The sequence below is a fragment of the Euleptes europaea genome, chromosome 1 (assembly GCF_029931775.1).
Source record: "Euleptes europaea isolate rEulEur1 chromosome 1, rEulEur1.hap1, whole genome shotgun sequence".
Classification (NCBI taxonomy): domain Eukaryota; kingdom Metazoa; phylum Chordata; class Lepidosauria; order Squamata; family Sphaerodactylidae; genus Euleptes; species Euleptes europaea.
In genome coordinates, this window is record NC_079312.1 from 18,852,097 (window position 1) to 18,871,946 (window position 19,850).

The 19,850-nt window shown below is 46.2% G+C and overlaps 1 pseudogene; it reads left to right on the forward strand.

Annotated features, from left to right (window-relative positions):
• Positions 1-11,506: 11,506 nt before the first annotated feature.
• LOC130472933 (zinc finger protein OZF-like) lies at positions 11,507-19,850 on the forward strand (annotated as a pseudogene).

Consider the following 19,850-nt stretch of genomic DNA (forward strand, 5'->3'; position numbering starts at 1 on the left):
CAAGCCTTGCTGTCCACAAAAGAATCCACACTGGGGAGAAACCATACCAATGCTCAGAGTGTGAAATAAGCTTCAGTGACAGATCGGCCTTTGTTTACCATAAAAGAATCCACACTGGGGAGAAACCGTATCAATGCTTAGAGTGTGGAAAGTGCTTCCGTCAAAGTTCCCGCCTTTCTTCCCATCAGAGAATCCACACAGGGGAAAAACCATATCAGTGCTCAGTGTGTAGAAAGTGCTTCAGTGACAGGTCAAGCCTTGCCTGCCATCAAAGAATCCACACTGGGGAGAAACCATATCAATGTTCAGAGTGTGAAAAAAGCTTCAGTGACAGTTCGGCCTTTGCTTCCCATAAAAGAATCCACACTGCGGAGAAACCGTATCAATGCTTAGAGTGTGGAAAGTGCTTCAGTCAAAGTTCAAACCTTTCTTCCCATCAGAGACGCCACACAGGGGAGAAACCATATCAATGCTTAGAGTGTGGAAAGTGCTTCAGTCAACGTTCCCTTCTTTCTACCCATCAGAGACTCCACACAGGGGAGAAACCGTATCAATGCTTAGAGTGTGGAAAATTCTTCAGACAAAGTGCCCACCTTTTTACCCATAAAAGAATCCACACTGGGGAAAAACCATATCAGTGCTCAGAGTGTGGAAAAAGTTTCAGTGACAGTTCGGCCTTTGCTACCCATAAGAGAATCCACACAGGGGAGAAACCATATCAATGCTCAGAGTGTGGAAAAAGCTTCAGTGACAGATCATCCTATGCTACCCATAAAAGAATCCACACAGGGGAGAAACCATATCAATGCTCAGTGTGTGTAAAAAGCTTCAGTGACAGTTCAGCCCTTGCTTCCCATAAAAGAATCCACACAGGGGATAAACCGTATCAATGCTCACAGTGTAGAAAGAGCTTCAGTGACGGATCAGGCCTTGCTTCCCATCAAAGAATCCACACAGGGGACAAGCCGTATCAATGCACAGAGTGTGGAAAAACCTTTGGTAACAGATCAAGCCTTGCTGTCCACAAAAGAATCCACACTGGGGAGAAACCATAGCAATGCTCAGAGTGTGAAAAAAGCTTCAGTGACAGATCGACCTTTGCTTACCATAAAAGAATCCACACTGGGGAGAAACCGTATCAATGCTTAGAGTGTGGAAAGTGCTTCCGTCAAAGTTCCCGCCTTTCTTCCCATCAGAGAATCCACACAGGGGGAAAACCGTATCAGTGCTCAGTGTGTAGAAAGTGCTTCAGTGACAGGTCAAGCCTTGCCTGCCATCAAAGAATCCACACTGGGGAGAAACCATATCAATGTTCAGAGTGTGAAAAAAGCTTCAGTGACAGTTCGGCCTTTGCTTCCCATAAAAGAATCCACACTGCGGAGAAACCGTATCAATGCTTAGAGTGTGGAAAGTGCTTCAGTCAAAGTTCAAACCTTTCTTCCCATCAGAGACGCCACACAGGGGAGAAACCATATCAATGCTTAGAGTGTGGAAAGTGCTTCAGTCAACGTTCCCTTCTTTCTACCCATCAGAGACTCCACACAGGGGAGAAACCGTATCAATGCTTAGAGTGTGGAAAATTCTTCAGACAAAGTGCCCACCTTTTTACCCATAAAAGAATCCACACTGGGGAAAAACCATATCAGTGCTCAGAGTGTGGAAAAAGTTTCAGTGACAGTTCGGCCTTTGCTACCCATAAGAGAATCCACACAGGGGAGAAACCATATCAATGCTCAGAGTGTGGAAAAAGCTTCAGTGACAGATCATCCTATGCTACCCATAAAAGAATCCACACAGGGGAGAAACCATATCAATGCTCAGTGTGTGTAAAAAGCTTCAGTGACAGTTCAGCCCTTGCTTCCCATAAAAGAATCCACACAGGGGATAAACCGTATCAATGCTCACAGTGTAGAAAGAGCTTCAGTGACGGATCAGGCCTTGCTTCCCATCAAAGAATCCACACAGGGGACAAGCCGTATCAATGCACAGAGTGTGGAAAAACCTTTGGTAACAGATCAAGCCTTGCTGTCCACAAAAGAATCCACACTGGGGAGAAACCATAGCAATGCTCAGAGTGTGAAAAAAGCTTCAGTGACAGATCGACCTTTGCTTACCATAAAAGAATCCACACTGGGGAGAAACCGTATCAATGCTTAGAGTGTGGAAAGTGCTTCCGTCAAAGTTCCCGCCTTTCTTCCCATCAGAGAATCCACACAGGGGGAAAACCGTATCAGTGCTCAGTGTGTAGAAAGTGCTTCAGTGACAGGTCAAGCCTTGCCTGCCATCAAAGAATCCACACAGGGGAGAAACCATATAAATGTTCAGAGTGTAAAAAAAGCTTCAGTGACAGTTCGGCCTTTGCTTCCCATAAAAGAATCCACACTGCGGAGAAACCTTATCAATGCTTAGAGTGTGGAAAGTGCTTCAGTCAAAGTTCAAACCTTTCTTCCCATCAGAGACGCCACACAGAGGAGAAACCGCATCAGTGCTTAGAGTGTGGAAAATGCTTCAGTCACAGTTCTCACCTTTCTTCCCGTTAGAGATTCCACATAGGGGAGAAACCATTTCTATGCTCAGAGTGCGGAAAAAGGTTCAGTGACAGATCATGCCTTGCTTCCCATAAAAGAATCCACATGGGACAAACCGTATGAATGCACAGAGTGTGGAAAAACCTTTGGTGACAGATCAAGCCTTGCTGCCCATAAGAGAATCCACACTGGGGAGAAACCATATCAATGTTCAGAGCGTGGAAAAAGCTTCAGTGACAGTTCGGCCTTTGCTTCCCATCAAAGAATCCAAACTGCGGAGAAACCATCCCAATGCTTAGAGTGTGGAAAGTGCTTCAATCAACGTTCCCACTTTTCTTCCTATCAGGGACTCCACACGGGAAAACCGTATCAATCATCCCTTAGGCCTTGTGCTTATCTATGGCAGTGATGGCGAACCTTTTAGAGACCGAGTGCCCAAACTGCAACACAAAACCCACTTATTTATCGCCAAGTGCCAATACAGCAATTTAACCTGAATACTGAGGTTTTAGTTTAGAAAAAACTCATACGTTCACATATTTTGATTGATATTCCCTTCTTGGGGAATTTGCATAAATAAGAGGCTTAAAGCTGGGCTGGCTAAGGGCAAGGAAGACTCCTCCAAGATCATAGAATCAGAGTTGGAAATTTCTTCTAGAAATGAGGCTTGGGGGAAGCTAGGTAGACAGACAGAGATACATCCTGGCATGACAGGAGGGTCAAAGATATGGCCCACGCCTGAGAACAAAGCCACTGTAGTACCAGCCACATGGGACACCTGAAACTTCATGGACCTTTGTCTATCAAGGTCAGTACTGTCTACTCACTGCAAAGCCTAACTGAAATTTCCTTTTCCATGGTAAACTGAATGTTTGGATGGATATTATTAAGATGGTTTAGAAGTCCACTCAGTCCAGTAATAGCAAACTTTTACATGGAATATTTTGAAAAGACAGCATTAGAATCGGCACCTTACAAACCTACAGTCTGGTTCAGGTTCGTAGATGACACATTTACTATTTGGAGCCATGGTGAAAAAAAATTAATGGACTTTCTAAACCATCTTAATAATATCCATCCAAACATTCAGTTTACCATGGAAAAGGAAATTGAGGGTAAACTCCCATTTCTTGATAACCTTGTCATCCGTAAAACAAACTTTCAGTTAGGTCACAAAGTCTACCGGAAACCAACTCACACAGATCGCTACTTACACAAAAACTCCAACCACCACCCCCGACAGAAAAGAGGAATAATCAAAACATTAATGGACCGTGCAAGACGGATCTGTGAACCACAGTTTCTCAAGGAAGAAACTAATCATCTAAATCTCGCACTGCTAGCAAACAGCTATTCCAAGAATGAAATCAGAAGGGCCATTAAACCAAACAAAAATCAGAAAACTCAGGAAAAATAGTCTCCCTTAGGAAAGGTATTCTTGCCATTTATTAAAGGAGTCACTGATAGGATGGAGAAACGTTTGAAAAAACATAACCTACAAACAGTGTTTAAACCCACCAAGAAAATACAACAAATGCTACGATCAGCCAAAGACAAAAGAGACCCCCTCACCTCTGCAGGAGTATATCATATACCTTGCAGCTGTGGACAAGTTTACATCGGGACAACAAAACGCAGCATACAAACAAGGATAAAAGAACATGAAAGATACTGCAGACTGGGCCAACCTGAGAAATCAGCAGTGGCTGAACATGGACTGACACAAACAGGACACAGGGTCTTATTCCAAGACACTGAAAGACTGGACAATTCTACCAACTATTTTGTCACATTGCACAGAGAAACCATTGAAATTCATAAACATCAGCACAACTTTAACAGAAGAGAGTTTAAGAATGAATAAGGCTTGGCTTCCTGTCTTGAAAACCTCCAGACTAACAAAGACTACAGTCAACAATAGCCATGCAGATTAGCTTTGGATTTCACACATTAACAGATCACTTCAGGATACAATGGTTCCATATTAACATACCACACCCTCATTAGCACATTATCTTGATACTTACAGGACAATGGTTAGCACATTACCTTTGTTACTTTTTGCAGGACAATGATTCAGCTCAAACCCAACCCCTTTCTGACTATATATTACTCTTCCTACGCACTTGACACTGAGAGACACTGTCCTTCAGTGTTACTCCTCTGAAGATGCCTGCCACAGCTGCTGGCGAAACGTCAGGAAAGAAAATACCAAGACCACGGTTACACAGCCCGGATAACCTACAAGAACCAATCCATTACTAGATCTCCACATGTTTTTTTCACCCTAAAATGCAGCCATAGGGACAGACCACACTGGGCTGGGAGGATATTAAATTTCTTCATTTTCCCAATTAAAAATGTCCTCCCCAACTGGGTGGGTATTGTTCCTGGTAGACAAATCTTTTTCTGTCTCCTTGCTAGGAGATAATCGTACCTGGTGTGGAGGGGAGGGTTCAGCTGAGAAGTTAGTACCTTGTTGTCTCTGTAAAGGGCCTTTTTAAAACAGCTGCACCCTGGGACCAAGTTCAGAATTAGATATATTGGTGAGTCAGCAGGATGCTTAACATTCTGTAAGGGGGAAAAAACAATGTTGATGTTTGAAAAGGCAGTTGGAATGGGGTGCAGAGTCAGTTGGATGGTAAGGGATGATGAGAAGCTGACAGAGTAAGCAGGGATAAAAAAAAGGCAGAGCAATCAATGTGGTAATACCTACCTAGGAAAGCAGAATGGCAGAAACTGAAGACGGGCGGGGCCCTCGACAAACAGCTGAGCTCCCCGTCCAAACTGAGCTCCCCCGACAAACAGCTGCAGAGGAGGGGGCGTGGCAAGGTGCTAAGCCACAGCCTCCTGGTCCAAACTGAAGAGGCCCCCGACAAACAGCTGAGCTGCAGCCCCAGCTCAGCTGAGAGAGAGGGAGGGGCTTGCACGGTGCAAGGAGAGGGAGGGTGCCAGCGCAGGCTTGGGGAGCATGGGCTTGGGGAGAAGGAGCACCGCACCATGGCAACATGGCACAGCCCTAGGCAGACGTGAGGGCTCTGCGCGTGTCCACAGAGAGGGCTCAGTGTGCCGCTTGCGGCACGCGAGCCATAGGTTCGGCAACACGGATCTATGGTGTACATTTTTGTGTAAATGTATGCTGTGTAAATTCTTTAATTAAAAACCCTTCAACTTTATAAAACGCCTCTTTATTGACAGTATTTCCACTGGTGTGCTCATCCCCATAAAAATAGATTTCCAAGATCCCAAGCGCCAGCCTCTCGCGAGGTTCATAGTCTACTTAGTGAATCCCCCCAAATAAAAGGAGACCCTTCTAATTGGCGTTAACACCTGGGCCATCAAGGTCAGGGCGGCCTTCTGTTTGCTGGGACCTAAATTGTGGTTGCCCTGACTGGATAGCCTGAGGCTAGCCTGATCTCCTCAGATCTCAGAAGCTAAGCAGGGTCAGCCCTGGTTAGTATTTGGATGGGTAACTTCCAAGGAGCCCCAGTGTCATGATGTGGAAGTAGACAATGGCAAACCACCTCCAAATGTCTCTTGCCATGAAAACCCTACAGGGTTGCCATAAATTATTCGTGATTGGACGACACACAAAAAAAGTGGTTGTTGCTTAGTTTGTTTCCAATGGAAAAATTACCACATTTGGGCGACTATTATAAAACCCCTATGAAGTATTATGCCAGTTCTTTTAAATATTTTCTGTATTGGAACGGGCAAGTTGTTTTAAGGCAAGGTTTTACTCACTCAAAATGATTAGCTTTAACCTCTTTATGCAGGACGGCCTGTTGATTCAAATACTGATTCTCTTGGGTACCGTGGATCTATAAAAGATATTATCAAGGACATGTATGTTGCTTTCATATGAACAGTTTGGGTGACAATATGGTATAACAGTATGTTAATAGAGAGTACAGTGTTTCATGCCTGATCTCTAGATAAGCCGGTAGTCTTATTGTTATCTGTACGAGACTCTCTTAGTCCAAATCAAGGGGGGACGGGCTAGAGAGTCTGAGACATCATTCCACTGTAAACTCTGCCGCTGAGCAGTTGTGACTGACCCAGCTTCTACCTGGATTCCTAGCGGTCAGGAGCAGCACTGTGAACCCTCCACTCATGTATTGTCAGCATATAAAAACCACCTCTTCTTCTTCAAAACCATGATTGTTGGCAGCAGTGGGAGAAAATCAGCATCTCTGTGCAGCATCGGGATAAAGCCTCTCCCAAACCATTCTCAGCTCTTCCCCTCCCCCAAACTCAGCTCTTCCCCTCCCCCAAGCTCCAAGTCTCATTCCAGATTAAATAATTGAATGCATTAAATAAAGCATTATTTCTCCAAGTACTGGTGCCAGAGTTTTGCTGGCTGCGTATATAGAGGTTCCCTTTTAATCACCATGCCTTTTAGCCACTAATGAAACTCTAATCCATGAATCTATCTAATCTTCTTTTAAAGCCATCTGTGCTCACCCTTATTTTTCCAGTGGCAGTCAATTTCCCAGTTTAATTAGTTAGTAAAGAATTAATTTGTCCGTTCTGATTCTATTGCCCGCTGACTTCTTTGGGGACCCAGATCATAGTAGTATGGGATAGGGAGAAAACTGCTTTCTCTAAACCGAAAGAGACATAATTTTTACTTCCTGGAAAAGTGTTATCTAGTACTGCCCTGAATGTGGCAAGCATCTCTCAGAAGGGGAACCCTGGGTTGCCATCAAAGAAGACACATAGCCAAAAGCACATAAAACTTCCAAGTGTGCGAAAAGCTTTGTTATGAAGACATGAAGATAATATTGTAGGTTTTCAAACTGGTTTTTATAGGTTTTAATGAGCGTGTCAAAAAGTACAAGAGAACTAACACAAAAAGTGTGAAGAGATGTTTGAGTCAGTAGAGGGACTGACATGGTTTGTTTTCTACTGGAGCATAACTATCATTCCAAAGGAGGATTTTGTTTGTTGGAGGAAATGTAGCTTCACATCAAAGAGCAGGATGGAAGGTCCTGTTCAGTGGGTCTTTAAAGGGCCCCTGTGTGATCTATTGGGCATCCATGAGAGAACAGATCCACTAGTCGCTTTGACCTTTTAAGCTGGTAGACCTCCCAGGTATTGCTTCCTGCTCCCAGCATGCTGAGGGTGCAACCTGATACCATGTATCCCTTGAGCTTAGCTTCTCTAAGCATTATTCAGGATGCTGCCAAAGAGTCCTTCAGTTCTTGTACTGAAAAACTGCTTCCCATCTACTCCTCCTTGTCTTTTAACACACAGCCGGATGAAAATGAGCAATATCTGGGAGCCCAGATAAGAATATTAGAATAACGTTAAATTGGCTTCATTTTTAAGAACAGTTGGAAACATCTGTTATTTACAGCAGTCCCTAAGCATTGCTGTACAATGAACTGTGGGTCATGAGGACAGAGTGAGACTGGCTATACACAATATAGCCAGGAATTTGGTATGCCTTCTTCTTACCCCATTTCAGAGTCTCAGATTGGTGGTCTTATTGGTTCTGTTTCTTTTGTCAAGTCACTAGGTGACTATCGGATTCTCCCAGAGATGTATAGGCATTTCTTGGATTGGTGGTTGACTGTTTTGGCCTCCTTTTAACCCAGATTAGTTCAACTAGCATTTTCCCTTCTGGTTGGAAATGGTGTTTTTGTTTTGTTTTTTGCCATCAAGTCGCAGCACAACCCTTGGTGGGCTTTTGAAGGCAAGAGATGTTCAGAGGTGGTTTGCCATTGTCTGTCTCCGCATCATGACCCTGGTATTCCTTGGTGGTCTCTCATCCAAATACTGACCAAGGCCGATCCTACTTAGCTTCTGAGATCTGACGAGATTGCTTGCAAATTGTTTCCCCAGAACTATTGTCCAATTAGTTTGAAGCAGCTCGGACCTGTATCTATAGCCGAATCTTTAAGACTTATATCTTACTAAGAGATATGGCTCTTTAGTAGACTGCGCTATCAAAGAGTGCGAGGCACCTTCTTGAACCAAAAAGATTATTTTTATTCCTAAAACTTCAGTAATAATAAAAGGCTAGTCCAAGCTGATAAGTAAAATAGAATGGGTAAAATAGAAATATTAAAGCAATGCAATGCAATATTTCAAAGTATATAGACAGAGTCAGACAATGACAGAATACAATCAGTGAAATGCATAGTATAATATTGTCATCTGATGGCAGGCTTATGTACAGCTATGTGAAGCAAACATTTTCATCAAAAGTACATCACATAAGCAGGCAGTTTCTTATAGTATAAAAGTATTCAAATTCAAATAGTGCTAGCTTTTAGATAGTTACACAGAATACACAGATCATAAGATTTCCATCACACACAACCTACCGCTGGGATGTTTTACTTACCAAAACTTCCAAAGAGCCCTTCTTTCAGTCCCCTTAAATACTATTCTTCATGGGAAAGTTAATCTATGTTTATTCTAGCCCCCAGGCATCATATCTGAAATCAAGACCCTTCCTGTTCTTCAGATATCATTTTGTAAACTTTGAACATATCTCTGAAGATGTTTTACTATAAGCATAAGATTATATTCATACAAAAATCCTTCTATTATGCATAGCATTTAACATATATATCTTTCATAGCAACCATTATCGATATATTCATACCATATGTGTCTATAATCTTCTGTGCCTACAACAGGACACAGCCTCCAAATTGCACAGCCAGTTTTTGCTGTGCACGTTGGAGATTTGGGCGGTCTCCAATAATGTTATCCATCTTAAACAAACAAGCTTCAGGAAAGGGTTAGATACCATTGATGGTTGCTTGACTCTTTATGAGCTGGCTCAACAGGGTATTAAGGGTCCCACCAAGTCGATATTGTTGGAAATACAATGTCTAGTGCACAAAGATTGATTAAAGAAAGGAAGATCAGCAGGGGGCAGCAAGTGTAAGAGTTGGATAGCTAGAAAGGTTGTGATCCTTCTCCCTTCTCTTCCTGTGATCTTGTTTGTCCCCATAATGCACCCCTACTCTTCCTTCTTGTTACAGTGAAAGAGAGGAGCAACATGCCTCATGTTGCCCTGTTAGTTATGGACCCTAGTTAGAAATAAGCCTGTCTCTCAGCCGTTTATCAAGTTTGTGGTTTCTGAATAAACTCACTTTGTTTAGTCCTTAATCAGACTCAGGATCATTCTTAAGAAAAACTCAATTTCCTACAGAAATTAATGGCATTTGTAGATCTAATCACTTCCTTCGACACCCGCTGATTGACTGTGGACAAAATTAGTAGATACATAGACAAAGGGAGCTTTGACTCTTGAAAACTTATATCCCCAAAATGTTGATGGTCTCTAAGGTGTTCTGGACTAACATTTGGCAAAAAGGTGGAGTAGAAAGGAAGTGAAATAATTAAATGCATGCCTAGACAGGTTACCATAGATACCCCCTCCTCTCATACCTACTGATGCCGTATTCCAGAGATGAGCCGCCTGACCATGCTGCCTACAACCAAGCCCACAAACAGATAAGTACATTTGGCCGGCTGAAGATGTGGCTTCACAATACGGCCACCTGTTAACAGCTGCAGGTGGGCCCTATAGGGGAGGTGTCAGAAGGCCCCTGGACTGGGGAGCAGGGCAATGGGCAGCAGGAGGAAGCAGCAGCGGGGCAAGATGTCAGGGGCAACGCTGAACACAAGTACAGGAACATGTATGGTGGAATTGCTGCTCTGCTACCCAACCCCCAGACTATTTTGGGGCCAAGGGCTAGCTTGGTCCCTGTGACCCCCTACCCCCCACATTAATACTCCCATTCAGATATCTACCCCAGGTGACAGAGCCCCCCTTCTTCAGAGCAGGAAGACATCCACCCAGTTCACCCACTGGCCCACCCTCCCTTCACACAGGAGCCAGCAAGGTGAGTGGTGGGGCAGGTATGAGGTCAGTCCTGGAGGTGCTGCTGTACCCCTTCTATGCTTGGCTGATGACAACTGGGGACCAGTGGCTCCTGCACAGCCAGCCACAGCCATCCAAGCCTGGGCATCCCAGGGTCAAAGACCTACCTCTTGGATATGTCATTGGGCATCCCTAAGGGCAGATCACAGCTGGGGTGAGCAGGGAGTGGGCAGAGACGGGTATGGCGTTCCCATCACACAGTTGTCACCCAACAGCCAGAGGCAAAGTGGTGGCTCAACCCAGACTTTGTTGAACTACAAATCGTGGGGAAAGGGTGGGGGTGGGGGGTCTCGCCAGGCTGAAAGGGCTTAGGGGACCTTGGTTTTGTCCCAAGAAAACCAGCCCCACTTGAGCATTGCCAACCATGTGGAGAGAAAAAATGTTCTTGTCCAGGGAAGGCTTAAGGTATGGAAACGGGCAGCTCACGCTTCCCATGGCACAGAGACGAACGCCTCCTTTGACACCCTCTCAAGGGGGCGGGGCATGTTGTCCTCCAGGGGGTCGCAACCCTCCCCAGCAATGCATTCCCCCGCCCTGACTTTGCAGCAGGAACAAAGGCCCGGATCCTCCAAAAGGGCATGCAAAGTCCATTTTGCAGCCAGGCGAGCGCGGAGGCGGCCTTTTTCCTCTCTAGATAGCAGCCCTGGGCTCAGAGGGCAGAAGCCCGAAGCCCCCCGCGGCGGGTTTTTTCCTCTCTCCGCAGTCTGTCTTTGGGCCCAACAGCGTTTGCAATAGTAGAAAAGAGCAAGAGTCCGGTAGCACCTTAAAGACTTAACAAAAATTTCTGGCAGGGTATGAGCTTCCGTGAGTCCCAGCTCAGTCCTTCAGATCTTGCAATAACCATCATAACACCCTCCCTCCCTCTCTCCGCATTGCATTGCATATTGCATTGCATATTGCATTGCATTGCATTGCGGGAGGCGCGTCCCCACCAGGAGCAGCCAAGTCCCACCGCAGAGTTCCTCTCTCTGTAGACTCGGAGCCTGCGCGGCTCTTGGGTATCTGGGGGCGGCGAGGACCTGCAGGGGAGGAAGGGTTAAAGGGAGAGAGTGCGGGTTCCTAGAGAGGCCGCATGGAAGACTCCAGAGTCGCTTCCAGCCCCTCCCCTTCTAGGAACTCGGGCGGTCTGGTTTTCCAAGCGGCCCGGGAGCAGCTGCTGCTGCGTCCCTTGCAGCGCGGGTGAGCTGGACGCATTTGGGCGGGGGGGGGGGGATTGGGTAGCTAGGGGAAGCTGGAGGGAGGCGGGGGGACCTCTGTGCAGGGCGGTGCACCACGGCCAGGCCTAGGGAGGGGGGTGGTCCCCGTGCAAGATGGGGTCTTTGGGAGACACAGAAGGCGGGTGGGGGGGGGGGAGAGAGCATAGACAGCCCTGGAGGGGTTGACTGGGGAGAGGCTCTGGGCAGGTGGAAGGAGGTGGGGGGGCCTCCCGGCAGGGCGGTGCACCACGGCTAGACCTAGGGAGGGGGGTGGTCCCCGTGCAAGGTGGGGTCTTTGGGAGACACAAAAGGGGGGGGAGAGCGTAGACAGCCCGGGAGGGGTTGACTGGGGACAGGCCACTGGCAAGGGCGCTGACTGGTCAGAGCGGCTGAGGAGCAGGACGCGGAGGAATGGACGCACCCTTTTCCCCGTGGAAACCGGCTTTCAAAGCGGCTCCCTTGAAGCGAGGCTGGTTGGTTCCCAGTTCGTTCTTTGCACTTCCTGGCTCTTTCTCCGTGAAGCCACTGATGGGATCAGAGCTGGTGGTGGTGACTGCCGGAGAAAGGGATCTTGAGGGATCTTAATTCAGTGCAAACAGTGCAGAGTCACAATGGGGAAAAAATGACCCGGTCCTGTTCGAGGGGCGGTCAGGAAAAATGTCGCATCTTCTAGCATCACAATTTATTTGCATACATGTCAGTGCAGCTGAGCTTGAAAGCAGCGGATGTTTCTCCTTGGCCTGCCCCAGAGAGGAAGTCGTAGCATGGCTGGAAAAGGTACCAAGAAGGGCACCCCAAAGGCGCGAGAGGGCGGAGCGTTTTCCCTAGGAGAAAAGGCTGCAGCACATTGGGCTTCCTCACTTGGCAAGGAGAAGAAGGATGTGATGAAGATGTATACCATTTAGTGTGGAGGAAGTGTGTGTGCGTGTGTGTGTGGCGGCTAAGCCATCTTCTCCCTCTCTGATAGTCACAGAAGTCCGTCATGCAATACAGTTGATGAGCAGCAGAGGAAAGTCAGACAGGAACACCCCTCGCTAGACTTGTGGGGGTTGTTCTCTGGGAATGGCTTAGGGGTCACTGGCTTAGATGCTTTTAAGGGGGGACTGGACAAATTGATGGACAAGAAGTTGCAGTGGAGAAAAGGAGCCTCCGTGCTCTTTTGCCTGAGGAGGGTCACAGTTTGCTCACAAATGACTTGGTTTCCTTTGCAGGACTGAGGAGCCCCACCCAGTTAGCCAGTCCCGGCCTGGACAGAAAAAAGTGTGGCAGAGGAAGGCACTCCATCAGCCTGGTCGGAAGCATCCTTGATAAGATGGAAGAGCAGGAATTGTCTGTCCCTGAATCAGGAGAAGGATCTTCTAACCCTCCAAGTTGTGAAAAGTGAGGCCTTGTGGGAGAGATCCGCACTCAAGATCTTGAGTGATAAGGACAAATCTAGCTCAGATCCCGAGTGCCAGTTTCTCAGGTATCTTACCTACCTCGAGACTGAAGGGCCCCGAGAGGTCTGCAGCCAATTCTACCGTCTTTGCCATCGGTGGCTAAAGCTGGAAAGGCTGGACCTGGTGATCCTGGAGCAGTTCCTGAGCGTCCTTCCCCCGGAGATGCAGAGCTGGGTGAGAGAATGCAGGCCAGAGACCAGCTCCCAGGCGGTGGCCCTGGCAGAAGGGTTCCTGCTGAGCCAGGCGGAGGCCAGGAAGCAGGCAGGGCAGGCGAGCATGCGTTTCATTCGGGAACCTCTAAAGCAACTATCCTTAAAATCCTCGTCTTTTCAAATGCACTACTTTCTCTGGAAAGCTGGCACCCCCTTCCCAGCTTTGGGTGACACTCTTCTTTTTCTCATCTCTCTCTCTCTCTCTTTCCCCTTTTTGTGCTGTTCTAGGGTCCCTCAGGAGGGACGGCTGATTTTCTGGAAGCTGAGAAGGACCCATCAGAGCCCGGGAGAGGGTCAGCCTTCGGGGCGATTCCACTGGAGGGCAATGGAGTTGCCACCCCTCTGGGTAAGGACTATGAGGTCCACTTTCAGTTTGGTCTCTTTCTCTGAAGTATGGCTGTGGTGCTTCCACACGGCAGTGATGGTTTATGTAGCTTTTGTTGCAGAGGTATTGGTAATTGAATCTAAATATTGGTTTTTCTTACTTTCCTTTCCTCATGCCGCTGTAGCACCCATATCTGCATTTACCCACCCACGCCAGTGCCAGTGGATGGCAGGGGAACAAAGCCACGCTATTTGGAGCGACCTTCAGTTTGAGAGCAGGTTTTCATGGGGGGCGGGGTGATATCGGAGCCAACCGAAGTCATTGGGAGGTGGTAAGCTCTCCTTCGCTGGAGGTTTTTAAGCAGAGACTGGATGGCCATCTGTCAGCAATGCTGATTCTATGACCTTAGAGCCGGCATGGTGTAGTGGTTAAGAGCGGTGGAGTCTGGGGTACCGGGTTTGATTCCTCACTCCTCCACATGAGTGGCAGAGGCTAATCTGGTGAACTGGATTTGTTACCCCACTCCTGCACCCGAAGCCAGCTGGGTGACATTGGGCAAGTCATGCCCTCACAGCCTCACCCACCTCACAGGGTGTCTGTTCTGGGGAGGGGAAGGGAAGGCAATTGTAGGCCGGTTTGATTCTGCCTTAAATGGTAGAGAAAGTTGGCATATAAAAACCAACTCTTCTTCTCCTCCTCCTCCTATTCATGAGAGGGAGGGCATTTTGGCCATCTTCTGGGCATGGAGTTGGGGTCACTGGGTGTGTGGGTGGGGGAGGTAGTTGTGAATTTCCTGTGTTGTGCAGGAGGTTGGACTAATCATAGTGTCCAGACACTCTTCAAGGGCAGCCCCTCCTAGAGTTACAAAGTCTTCTACTGTTTTGTCGAAGGCTTTCACGGTCAGAGTTCATTGGTTCTCGTAGGTTATCCGGGCTGTGTAACCGTGGTCTTGGTATTTTCTTTCCTGACGTTTCGCCAGCAGCTGTGGCCGGCATCTTCAGAGGAGTAACACTGAAGGACAGACACTGTCCTTCAGTTTTACTCCTCTGAAGATGCCGGCCACAGCTGCTGGCGAAACGTCGGGAAAGAAAATACCAAGACCACGGTTACACAGCCCGGATAACCTACGAGAACCAGTCTTCTACTGTTACTGATAAAACAAGGAAACAAAAAGAATAGAGGTCTTCTTCATGTGGGTTCACCTGAAAACAGTGCTGCAGCACAGAAGCAATGACAGCAAAAGTGCAAAAAATGAAGGTGCCTTTTGCAGGCGTGAGGAGAGAGAAAAAAAATTTTTTTTATTTTAAACTTCATCTTATTGAAATGCTTTTTGCTCATCAGCCCTCCATGATTCCCTTGCCAGAATTATGATCCACCAAAAAAGCTCGACTTCCGATGCTAGCCATTGCTGGCTTTAGGCGGTTTCCCACAAGGCCTAGGGCTTTTTCGGTGGTGACTGCATAATTGTCCCTTCTCCTAGAACGTCGCATAATTTTCTCCCTTGTAGCTGTTTGTGTGTGTAAAACTCCTTCTGTTTAGTAAAATGAATGAGGAACTGATGATCTTTTACAGTAGAAAAGAGCAAGCACCTGAAAGACGACGTGAGCCACAGCTAGAATGTGAGTCCATCTATCCTTAAGTAGAGAAGAGTAAATTAGTAAATTAGACACGCAATGGCAATGTAAATGTCATGTAAATGACAGCAGCAGGCGTGATTGGATTGGGTGTGATATGCAGAGGTGTAGTAGGCCTGGAGAAATTGCCATTGGTAATGAGAGAGGAATCCCAGGTTTCTATTCAATCCAGGAGGATGCATTATCTAGACCTTCATTATTAGTTGTAATTCAGCATTCTCTCCTATCTTCCTTTAAACCCCTTTGTAAGTGAATTGCTACTCTTAAATCAGCAACTGAATGTCCTGGAAGGTTAAAATGTTCCCCCACTGGTTTCAGAATGTTGTGGTTTCTGATGGTGTCTTAGAAAGGTTTCATTTTCTGCTCTGGCAGTTTTTATGCCTCATGTTTGTGATTCTGTGGTACTATGTTAACTGCTGTTGATTTAGCATCACTGTTTTTGACAGTTTCAAACTGACAGTTTTGTTTCTTTGGAATTGTTGTTAAAAAGGCAATCCATAAACAAAAAATTTGAAAGACTGAGACATACCGGTCTTTAAAGACATAAAGAATAAGAACTTATATCTTCAGAATGAAATAAATGTCAGAAATGTCGTACGGGGGAGAGAGGGAGGTTTTCTTCTTGGGAGGGAAGGTGTGTGACCTCAGTAAATGTGGAAGTGCAAGTGGGAGAAACTGAGAGGTCTCCTCTAGAGGAAAGAACCAGCCCCTGAAATTCATCCAGGCAATTATCAGCAACAGTATCTTCCAACCTCTCTTCTCTCCCTCACAGGTAGTGGAAGGATCCTGCATGCTTGTTTTGGGCCTCCCTGTCTTTGTGGTGAAGCAGAAACTTCGTTGGTGCACCCAGATGAGGTATAGAAGGAATTTTTAGGGGAAAGGTCTTGTAACACCCCATTGTTCCTGTCTCTTGAACTGTGCCCTACAGCTGAAGGAGTCTTTCCTTTTGCTTGAGTCCAACATGTCCTCCAGAAAAACTGTGAACACCCCCCCCCAAGAAGTTTGAAATTTCCTGGAAGGGATCTCCTAACCGCCTCACCTTTCCTTTCCAATTAGACTTGAATTCACTGTCCATTAGAAGAAACCGTTTCCTCCTTTTTACAGGGTCCAGTAACGTTTGAGGATGTGGCTGTGTATTTCTCAGAGGAGGAGTGGGCTTTGCTGGATTTGGACCAAAAGGCTCTGCACTGGGAAGTTATGGTGGAAAATTTCCGGAATCTGGCCTTTCTGGGTATGGCTCCCGCTTTGCTTTTATCTCTGACACCGTGGAAAGCTGAAATTCTTACTGTTGTTGATGCACTGGAGGGATGTCATTGAGGACAGACACAACACTCCCATGTTCCTTGAACATTCTTTGTTTGGCTGTAAAGTTGATGCGTAGCTCTTCATGCTGGAGCCACAAAGGCAGCGTAGTTAAAACTCTATTGATAAGACTGAGGCATGAAAAACACCTTCCAGGCTCTTCATGTGCTTTCTCCCCCGCTGTCATTCTGTCTCTTCTTTGTGAGCAAGATTGTGGGGGTTTTTCACAGGGACAAAGCACCTTTATCTGGGAGCCCTAGACAGGAGCAGCAACAGGAAACATCAACTGATCCCTTAAAATGTTTTGTTGCAGGTAGCAGACTACCCAAAAGAGGAGTCTCAAGAACATCAGAATTCTCAGCTGTTAGCAAGATGGGGAGTTCAGGGCTGAGGAGGAGGGAACTGAGGTTTCACAAAACAAAGCATTTTTTGTAAAAAGTCATACCAGCATATTAATCTACTAGTGAAGGTCCAAAGACCCCATTTTCTACTGTGATCTTCTCAAGCAGGAAGGGTCTTTTGCTGCCCAATACTTGACTCCTTAAACAGGACGTGGGCATTCATTTGGCCCTGAAGTATAGACATACTGTAATGAAATACATCCATACTGTAATGACTTGTTGAGAGACTCAGTCTATAAGAAGGGAGAATGTTTCTATTGTGAGGCCGAAAGGATTTGTTCAGCGGTGGAAAGCTGATCATTTGATTTTTCTCTTTATTCCAACAGAGGAGGAGAGCCAGAAGAGAGGAAAACAACTCAGAAGAAAAACTAAAGCTAGAATGCAAAGGAGAAAGAAATCTATTCTTTCTGAAAGTTCCCATTTGTCTGGAATTGCAACTGCAATAGAAAGTCACACAGAGGGCAAAGGGAATAAATTCCTTGTACATGCAAAATTCTCAGTTGGTAAATCAAGCATTCGTGCCCATCAACAAATAAGAAAGGAGGAGAAACTGCTGAAATTGTCAGTGCATAGAAAGACCTGTGGTCTTAGCAACAAACTTGTTTTACCTAGAAGATTGGGCACAGATGAAAAGCCACACAAATGCTCAGAGTGTGGAAAAAGCTTCAGTCACAGATGGGCCCTTACTTCCCATCAAATAATCCATACCGGGGAGAAACCATATCAATGCTTAGAGTGTGGAAAGTGCTTCAGTCAACGTTCCCATCTTTCTACCCATCAGAGACTCCACACAGGGGAGAAACCGTATCAATGCTCAGAGTGTGGAAAATTCTTCAGACAAAGTGCCCACCTTTCTTCCCATAAAAGAATCCACACTGGGGAGAAACCATATCAATGCTCAGAATGTGGAAAAAGCTTCAGTGACAGTTCAGCCCTTGCTGTCCATAAAAGAATCCACACTGGGGAGAAACCATATCAATGCTCAGAGTGTGGAAAAAGCTTCAGTGACAGATCAGCCTATGCTACCCATAAAAGAATCCACACAGGGGAGAAACCATATAAATGCTCAATGTGTGGAAAAAGCTTCAGTGACAGTTCAGCCCTTGCTTCCCATAAAAGAATCCACACAGGGGAGAAACCGTATCAATGCTCACAGTGTAGAAAGAGCTTCAGTGATGGATTAGGCCTTGCTTCCCATCAAAGAATCCACACAGGGGACAAACCGTATCAATGCACAGTGTGTGGAAAAACCTTCCGTAACAGATCAAGCCTTGCTATCCACAAAAGAATCCACACTGGGGAGAAACCATATCAATGCTCAAAGTGTGAAATAAGCTTCAGTGACAGATCGGCCTTTGTTTACCATAAAAGAATCCACACTGGGGAGAAACCGTATCAATGCTTAGAGTGTGGAAAGTGCTTCCGTCAAAGTTCCCGCCTTTCTTCCCATCAGAGAATCCACACAGGGGAAAAACCATATCAGTGCTCAGTGTGTAGAAAGTGCTTCAGTGACAGGTCAAGCCTTGCCTGCCATCAAAGAATCCACACTGGGGAGAAACCATATCAATGTTCAGAGTGTGAAAAAAGCTTCAGTGACAGTTCGGCCTTTGCTTCCCATAAAAGAATCCACACTGCGGAGAAACCGTATCAATGCTTAGAGTGTGGAAAGTGCTTCAGTCAAAGTTCAAACCTTTCTTCCCATCAGAGACGCCACACAGGGGAGAAACCATATGAATGCTTAGAGTGTGGAAAGTGCTTCAGTCAACGTTCCCTTCTTTCTACCCATCAGAGACTCCACACAGGGGAGAAACCGTATCAATGCTTAGAGTGTGGAAAATTCTTCAGACAAAGTGCCCACCTTTTTACCCATAAAAGAATCCACACTGGGGAAAAACCATATCAGTGCTCAGAGTGTGGAAAAAGTTTCAGTGACAGTTCGGCCTTTGCTACCCATAAGAGAATCCACACAGGGGAGAAACCATATCAATGCTCAGAGTGTGGAAAAAGCTTCAGTGACAGATCATCCTATGCTACCCATAAAAGAATCCACACAGGGGAGAAACCATATCAATGCTCAGTGTGTGTAAAAAGCTTCAGTGACAGTTCAGCCCTTGCTTCCCATAAAAGAATCCACACAGGGGAGAAACCGTATCAATGCTCACAGTGTAGAAAGAGCTTCAGTGACGGATCAGGCCTTGCTTCCCATCAAAGAATCCACACAGGGGACAAGCCATATCAATGCACAGAGTGTGGAAAAACCTTCGGTAACAGATCAAGCCTTGCTGTCCACAAAAGAATCCACACTGGGGAGAAACCATAGCAATGCTCAGAGTGTGAAAAAAGCTTCAGTGACAGATCGACCTTTGCTTACCATAAAAGAATCCACACTGGGGAGAAACCGTATCAATGCTTAGAGTGTGGAAAATGCTTCAGTCAAAGTTCCCGCCTTTCTTCCCATCAGAGAATCCACACAGGGGGAAACCGTATCAGTGCTCAGTGTGTAGAAAGTGCTTCAGTGACAGGTCAAGCCTTGCCTGCCATCAAAGAATCCACACAGGGGAGAAACAATATAAATGTTCAGAGTGTAAAAAAAGCTTCAGTGACAGTTCGGCCTTTGCTTCCCATAAAAGAATCCACACTGCGGAGAAACCTTATCAATGCTTAGAGTGTGGAAAGTGCTTCAGTCAAAGTTCAAACCTTTCTTCCCATCAGAGACGCCACACAGAGGAGAAACCGCATCAGTGCTTAGAGTGTGGAAAATGCTTCAGTCACAGTTCTCACCTTTCTTCCCATTAGAGATTCCACATAGGGGAGAAACCATTTCTATGCTCAGAGTGCGGAAAAAGGTTCAGTGACAGATCATGCCTTGCTTCCCATAAAAGAATCCACATGGGACAAACCGTATGA